Raw genomic sequence first — 8,374 nt, 5'->3', positions numbered from 1 at the left:
GTATCATCTATATAAAACACTGTATGTAAATTAAAGCTTCTTTTGTATTTTTTCTGTCTCTATCAGCATCTGTCAGTGATGACCGTATGAGCGGCACTCCAAACTACTGTAAGAAAGGTAACAGGACTGGTCTTTTACATGAGTCAGACTTTGACACTAAAGCTCCTGGTTTTGGTAAGATGGAGCCTCCACGTATCCACCAGTGCTGTGCTGCAGGCTTGCACTGGCATCATAAGATTTTTCTGCAAAGCAAAATAAAATAAAATAAAAAATAAATAGAGTATATTTAGAGCATATTTGGACTTGTCGATACAGTGTAACTTTCTCAAGTCCTTCATTCCTTCATAAAATATTTATATTTTTGGAATATTTTTAAGGTCCTCTACAGGCTGTTTTTCATTAAATAATACATAATTAATATTAAGTATTAATCATCCATAATAAAATAAAGTCTAAACATTGTATTCATGTGCGACCACAACTCGACTCTAACAAGACTCTCGCGGTTTTGTCCCGACTCTGAAAATTTGTCTGCGACCGTGAACTTGCTTGAAATCATTAGGTGTAATGTCGGCATGACTGTAATGTTGGGGAGCATAATCAAAATATGTTAATTACTGTCTCAGAAACATACTGACAGCAATAAAATAATATATTGAGTGTGTTAGTTACTGTCTATAAATAAATGAAGGCTCTACATGGCATGAAATTTCAGTCTAAAATCCAGTGGGGACCATGTGGACCAAGGGTCAACTAAGCAAGAAGATAAGTACATTAGAGTCTCTAGTTTGAGAAACAGACGCCTCACAGGTCCCCAGCTGGCATCTTCATTAAATAGTATCCGCAAAACACCAGTGTCAACATCTACAGTGAAGAGGCGGCTGCGGGATTTTGGGCTTCAGGGCAGAGTGGCAAAGAAAAAGCCATATCTGAGACTGGCTAATAAAAGAAAAAGATTAAGATGGGCAAAAGAACACAGATATGGAAGACTGGAAAAAAGTGTTGTGGACGGATGAATCCAAGTTTGAGGTGTTTGGATCACAAAGAAGAACGTTTGTGAGACGCAGAACAAATGAAAAGATGCTGGAAGAATGCCTGACGCCATCTGTTAAGCATGGTGGAGGTAATGTGATGGTCTGGGGTTGCTTTGGTGCTGGTAAGGTGGGAGATTTGTACAGGGTAAAAGGGATTCTGAATAAGGAAGGCTATCACTCCATTTTGCAACGCCATGCCATACCCAGTGGACAGCGCCTGATCGGAGCCAATTTCGTCCTACAACAGGACAATGACCCTAAACACACCTCCAAATTGTGCAAGAACTATTTACAGCAGAAGCAGGCAGCTGGTATTCTATTGGTAATGGAGTGGCCAGCGCAGTCACCAGATCTGAACCCCATTGAGCTGTTGTGGGAGCAGCTTGACCGTATGGTACGCCAGAAGTGCCCATCCAACCAATCCAACTTGTGGGAGCTGCTTCTAGAAGCGTGGGGTGCAATTTCTCCAGCTTACCTCAACAAATTAACAGCTAGAATGCCAAAGGTGTGCAATGCTGTAATTGCTGCAAATGGAGGATTCTTTGATGAAAGCAAAGTTTGATGTAAAAACAATGTTATTTCAAATACAAATCATTATTTCTAACCTTGTCAATGTCTTGACTCTATTTTCTATTCATTTCACAACGTATGGTGGTGAATAAGTGTGACTTTTCATGGAAAACACAAAAATTGTTTGAGTGACCCCAAACTTTTGAACGGTAGTATATATATATATATATATATATATATATATATATATATATATATATATATATATATATATATATATATATCTTTGTTGGTCTTTCTAAATTTACTTTTGTCTTAAATGAGGGGAAATGTTAATTGGGTTCAGATCTGGTGATTGACTTGGCCACTGCAGAATATATATGCATTTATTTGAATCTGAGCAGAAAGTAAATTCCTGTACACTTCAGAATTCATCTTTCTGCTTCTGTCTTCTGTCACATTTCTAATAAACCCTAGTGACAGAAGACATAAGCAATAAACACTAGTGACAAGTTATGCACCCATACCACCATTATGTTTTCTCTGTTAATACCAATGCGCCAAAGTCAAAGCACACCTGACTCTTAAGGGGAATGGCAAGTGACATGCTGATTGGTTTATTTCATATTACACCTAAAATGCATCAGGATTAATTAAGAGGATTAATACATGCCTTTTCCACACAAGGTGTACTTTTCCCGTCATTACAATAGCAAAGACATGCTGACACACCCTATAGATCACTAAGTTGGGTCCACTTCAGATTTTGGAATCTTCACACATTAGATGTGTAAACACCCTAATACAATGTCTTTCTGTATTCTTCAGCTTTCCTCCATGTCAGTGAGGACCGTATGAACTGGGAGAATGCTTTGTACTACTGTAAGAAAGATAACAGGGCTGGTCTGCTGCACATTCATACTGAGTCTGACCACAATGAGGTGAAGAACGAGCTCAGGAGGAGGGGTATCTCTGGGACTTTGTGGGTGGGGCTTGGACAGAGTCAACTTTTTGGTTTCTGGTTTTGGTCTGATGGGAGTGGTTTGGGTTCCTGGACCAACTAGGTGGGAGGGCAAGTCCCACAACTTCCATTGTCTCAGCACTGCGGTGCCATAGACACAGAGCAAGACTTCAAATGGCTCGATAAGAACTGTAGATACACATTCAGGGTTTTATGTACAGTGAAATAATCATCCTATTCATATATACAGTTGTTTATTGTATGTGCAAGTTTTAATTGTTTAATTGATGATGATTTTTTAATACGCTTTCGTAATCATTATACATTTATAACCATATAGCATAAAATAATAATACAAAAATATCCTTAAATCATTTAATAATATTTTGCAGTATAAAGGAAAATGCATCCTTCATTAGTAGCCTTAATTGGACACTTCCCAAATAATAATTATTTTGGAGTGTGTTGCGGATCTAAATGCTGAAGCAGGAATGGATGTATATTAATAAATTAAATGAAGTTAAGCAAATGAAACAGGGTATAATAATATCTTGGTGTTAATACTGTCTGCAGTTTAATTAAAATCAAAGTGAGCATAAGAAACTCTTTTATTCTAAGCATTTTCCCAACTGTCCCAAATTTTGATAATTTGGGGTTGTAGGTAAGGTAAATGTAGTACTATTAAACCTGGTTTTATCGTAACTGATCTTCTGAGAATGTTCTGGGTTTGCTAGGTTTATGTTAAAGAGAAATAAATAATTTTACCAATGATATGTATATTTTATAGATTTTAAATGTACAACATTAGTGCATCCTATTCTGAATAAAATCCCCTAAAATACCTTACTTTGTGGTTGTGTTTTTTTTTTTTTTTTAGCTCTGTCTCTTTCAGTGTCTCTTTTCTTCTCTCTGCAGCAGCACAGACAGGGCTGCTCGAGCGATGGGGGTTAGCTTGGGGTGGCTTGGCTAGTAGTTCAGTCTCCCACAGTGCTGGTGGAAGTTCGGGCTGGCTAGACTGGCTAATAGGGCTGCAACTAATGTCTATTTTAGTAGTCGACTAATCTTCAGATTATTTGTTCGATTAGTCACGATTATTTTTTTGTCATGTCCTCCATTTGTACTTGCTACTGGTGAGGATAGATAAGATTTAGGCCCCAAGATCAATATTGCTGTATATTTTAATGGTTTTTACCTATATTAAACTAAAAATAAAAAAAATGTAGGAAACAATCACACAGACTGGATGTTATTTTTTAAAGAGATTATAGGTTATTTGTATGGATTGTTTTTCTTACTTTTTTCCAAAGAGATACCTTCCTTTTTGTCTAAGAAAATTTAGTTTTTGATTACAGTCTGTAGTTTCTGTAACATACACTTAGCCAGCTAAAGCTAGTTTACCTAATGTTAGTGATGCTAATGAAGGAGTAAAGACTGTTTAAACTCACCTCAGCAGCTCTCTGCAGTAATTTAATTCACCACGGGTAATATAGAACTCAGTGTTTAAACTGTACAGAACTACTAAAGACAGACAGTAGAGAATTGTGGAGTATAATGTGTTTGTTTGTGTTCTCCAGCTCTCCCACCCACACTGAAACCTCATTGGCCAACTAATCATAAGGAGAGGGCAATCAGGATACTCAGGATTTGTCACTCTCTCACTAATCATTGCGGCCATACTGGCTAACCGCTAGGTAACCGTTGTTCTGAGTGTCTGGTGAACAGGCGAGGTCTTGAGCTTGGGTCAGACACAATAACGCTTGGTTTTGCTAACCAAACATCAAACATGTCCAGTGTTAATAAGCTATCCCCATGAGGCTCAGTGCTATCCTTAGCTAGGTTATCCTGCAACTCAGTGAAGCTCAAAGGAGAACTCCAGTGTAAAATGGATTTTTGGTGTAGTAAAACATGATGAAAAGTACTTACCTTTGATGAATACCACACCTCTGTTCTCCCGCAGCTTTCAGAGATCCAGTAATTTTATCAGTTTGTCCAAACACCCTTCAGACTGGGTGACACGAGGCATATTATTTCGCTTTTTCCATCTTTATCCAGGCTCAAAGTAGCTCCACACTTCATTGTTGGAATCCTGACATTTAAAACGAGGCATTAAGAACTTTAAAAGTAAACAAGAAGTGTGTGCTGTGCTCAGACAAAAAAACAGATGATGTTTTGGACGGAAGTCAACGCATATTGCATATTGCTGCCACCTGGAAAGACAAAAACACGTACCATTCTGTCTTTTTTTCTGTTTGCAGTCTCCTCTGTTATACCGGCTGAAGCTGCAGTCATAGCAGCACAGCACACATCTTGGTCACGCCTCCTTCAGGGGGACAGCGTTAGTCACGACTTTACCTTAAGATGGTGGTGCCAGGCGATTAGCTAAATCTGTGATGTAAACAGTGTTTTAAATAAGCTTCTTGTGCACTTTTAAAGTTCTTAATGCCTCGTTTTAAATGTCAGAGCTCTTCAGATTCTAATAATGAGGTGTGGAGCTACTTTGAGCCTGAATAATGGTGTAAAAAGTGATTTATTGTGGCAAAATATGCCCCGTGTCACTCGTTCTTAAACCCGTTAAAATTTCTTTAATTTGTGGGAGAACAGAGGTGTGGTATTCATCAGAGGTGAGTACTTTTTATCATGTTTTACTGCACCAAAAGTCCATTTTACATCACATTTCTCCTTTAAACATATCCCTACACGGTAGGGCTGCAGCGATACAAAAAATTGTCGACGTGGAATTTAATTATCTTTGCGTCGTTGAAATGTGATGGAGAGAGAGAGAGAGAGAGAGAGGGAAAGAGAGAGAGAAAGCGCACGCGGGAGAAAAAAAGGGCGAGAGACGAAGACACACACCTAGTGAGAGAGTGAGCATCCTGATTGGCCTCTCCTCATGCTTAGTTGGCCAATGAGGTTTCAGTGTGGGAGGGACTTGCAGCGCGCGCGAGAGAAACAGAGGCTCGCTACAGCGGCGCCGTGTCCATTAAACACAAACAAACACATTTAACTCCACAAAAATACTGTACAGTAGGTCTTTACTAGTTCTGTTCGCTGTACAGTTTAAACACTGAGTTCTATATTACCCGCGGTGAGTTAAATTACTGCAGAGAGCTGCTGAGGTGAGTTTAAACAGGCTTCACTCACTCCTTCATTAACGTTACTAACATTAGTTAAACTAGCGTTAGCTAGCTAAGTGAGAGATACAGTACTCTGTGTTCTCCAATTAATTCAAGTTATATTTTATAGTAACTACAGACTTTAATAAAATAAACTTTATTTCCTTAGACAAAAAATAACTTCAGGGAGGTTTCTCCTTGGAAAAAAGCATAGCATGGTTGTCAGGTGCATCAAAAATATTGAGCACAAAGTCAGTCTAAAACCAGCCCTTTAAAAAAGCTTAAAATAGCCCAAAATATCTGTCACACATTTAAAACAAATGGCAAAACAACTATGAGTGTACAATTTAGTATTTTGTATATAAGGGATTTATTAACAGTATTGCTATTTATCTCAAAGTAATTAGTAATATTGTATCATTAGTGTTTTATTAGTTCTTCTATAGCTAAGTTTTATATTAAAAAAATTTAATAGTAACATAATTCGCAAAAAAAAAACATTTACATTTACATTTGTTTTCATCGCCTGGTAATTTCTGGTTACTCATTATTTTATTATTCAGTATGGTTTCCTTTAAAACAGAGCAGTCTAACAATGGCATCTCTTCTGGCAGAGTTTAGGAGAGCTACTCCACAAGATGGCAACATAGACACAAATTACATGGACAGACGAAATTAGTGCTTCAGGTTAGTAAAAGAATCGTTGACTTTGTGATACAAGCATCAAATTGGGCACAAATCATCTTCTAGACCTGGACTAAATATATACACCCCATACTAAAAGGTATGAGTATTAATTAAACAATGATGAATTTTACATATTGTATATTTAGTGCATATTTTAGCAAGATATAGTAAATTAAATTAATTCACAACAATAACAGATGTCTTTAAACTGATTTTAGCTTAAAATGAAATAAAAAACCCTTTTATATCAGAATTATTTTAAACCAAACTTTTATAATGTATACAAAAAACTCTTAAGCCCTATGTGGACAGGATTAGTTTCTCAGGGGAACGTCTCTACTCAGTGATAAAACTCTTGCATCTGGACTGCAGTTGAAAAAACAGGAGGGTTTTTTGGCGTTCTCGGTCACAAAGTGTAATTAGGGTGCATGGCAGTGGACAAATAGCTATTTTATTAAACGCAAGATGACGAAACTCAAAGATGCGAGCCCGGAAGGGACTTAAATTACCAGAGGACCACAGAGTTCAGCAAAAAACAGTAGGTAATTCAGCCTGTAATTTTCTCAGAGGACGCCTAAGAAAAACACATACATGGTCGTTCCAGACGGGAATAAAATTACAGAGGACCCCCTAAGAAACTAATCCCATCCGGATAGGGCTTTAGATACAGTGTACTCAAATGGTTGGGAATTCAACTGTTCAACCTTAAACTGTGTAGTAGGCCCACACACACTCACACACATACTCACACTCCTAAGCCAGCATTTAACTAGTTAAAGTACTTGTGGCAGGCCTGGACTGATTGGTGCCCAGAAAATATAATACACTGACCTCTTCACTTTATTGAGCAAAATATACACATAAATGTACTTTATGTAAAAAAAAATATAATTTACACAGAGCATTCTAACAATAGCGTCTCTTCTAGCAGAGTTTGGGAGACCTTTCACCACAAGATGGCAACATAAACATAAATTACGCTGACATACCAAATTAGTACTGCAGGTTAGTGAAAGAATAGTTCAATTTGTGATACAAGCATCAAATTTGGTACAAATCATTTTCTAGATCTACTTTTTTAAAAAAGCACAATAGCCACACAAAAAAACACAATACAATATGACTACTAGTTTCCAAGATGGACACCTTTCTATGTGTTTGTTTTCCCTAAGTGTGATTGAATAATCAATTTTTAATGATCTTGGGGTCTCAATATATGTTTCTTATAAGTATGGACAGTTAAATTCAGCATTAAGAAATTCTAAATTGTGGAATGTTTTAAATATATAAATCAATTTATTGTATGAATAGTGTTTTTTGACACTGCTATTGAGATAATAATTAAATTTTTTGGGCTTAGATCAGACATTGGAGAGAGATTTTCACGACTGAGAGAGAGAGAATGAGTGGGAGTTAAGTCTGGTCCATATAGAATGACTATGCAGAGTGGATGCGTAGCTAAATGAATGGCTGGATTACTACTAAAACTAATTATCATATTTGCAGCCACACAACTGCGTGCATCTAAAGCCAAAGCGGTAGAATTTGCTGTTGGCAACTGTCAACTGTTGGCAGCTCTGGGTGATTGGTAAGAGTGCATTTCCTAAAGGAAACACAGGATAGTTGCTAAGGTGTTGCTATGGTACATGTAGTGGTTGCTATGGTATTGCTAATTGGTTGCTATGGTGTTGCTTTGGTATCTGTGTGGGTTGCTATGGTGGTAATGTGCTACAAATGAAACACAGGTGAAAACACTAAAGGCGGAGACAGAGGAGGAACACACAGGATCACATGGGGCTTGACACAGGCACGGAGGAGGAAGGTAATCAAACAGAGCAGTAAAAACACAAAGACAGACAGGAGACGACATGGAACAGAGCAAGGACGTGACAAAAGGGTTGTGTTTCATTCACACAACCAATCTCTGTTTTGCTTTGTATACACCCTACTCCTAGGTGTGAATGTACAAAAAAGAAGGGCAGAGCTAAGTAATAGGGACAAGGGGTGAAATAGGATTGAAACTCATTGCTAAACATATTAAACATGCAATGTTTCTCCTGTAATGTTTA

The 8,374-nt window shown here is 37.5% G+C and overlaps 1 long non-coding RNA gene across 1 annotated transcript; it reads left to right on the top strand.

Moving 5' to 3' along the window:
• The first annotated feature begins 5,509 nt into the window (after nucleotides 1-5,509).
• Nucleotides 5,510-8,123, top strand: LOC111193146 (uncharacterized). Its single transcript, XR_002650285.2, has 3 exons — nucleotides 5,510-5,621; nucleotides 6,233-6,305; nucleotides 8,051-8,123. It is a non-coding gene; the product is annotated as an uncharacterized LOC111193146 (long non-coding RNA).
• The last annotated feature ends 251 nt before the right edge of the window (nucleotides 8,124-8,374 follow it).

Source organism: Astyanax mexicanus, chromosome 4, assembly GCF_023375975.1.
Source record: "Astyanax mexicanus isolate ESR-SI-001 chromosome 4, AstMex3_surface, whole genome shotgun sequence".
Lineage (NCBI taxonomy): Eukaryota > Metazoa > Chordata > Actinopteri > Characiformes > Acestrorhamphidae > Astyanax > Astyanax mexicanus.
Note: the sequence above shows the minus strand (reverse complement) of the source record. Positions and strands in the feature narration are given on the sequence as shown.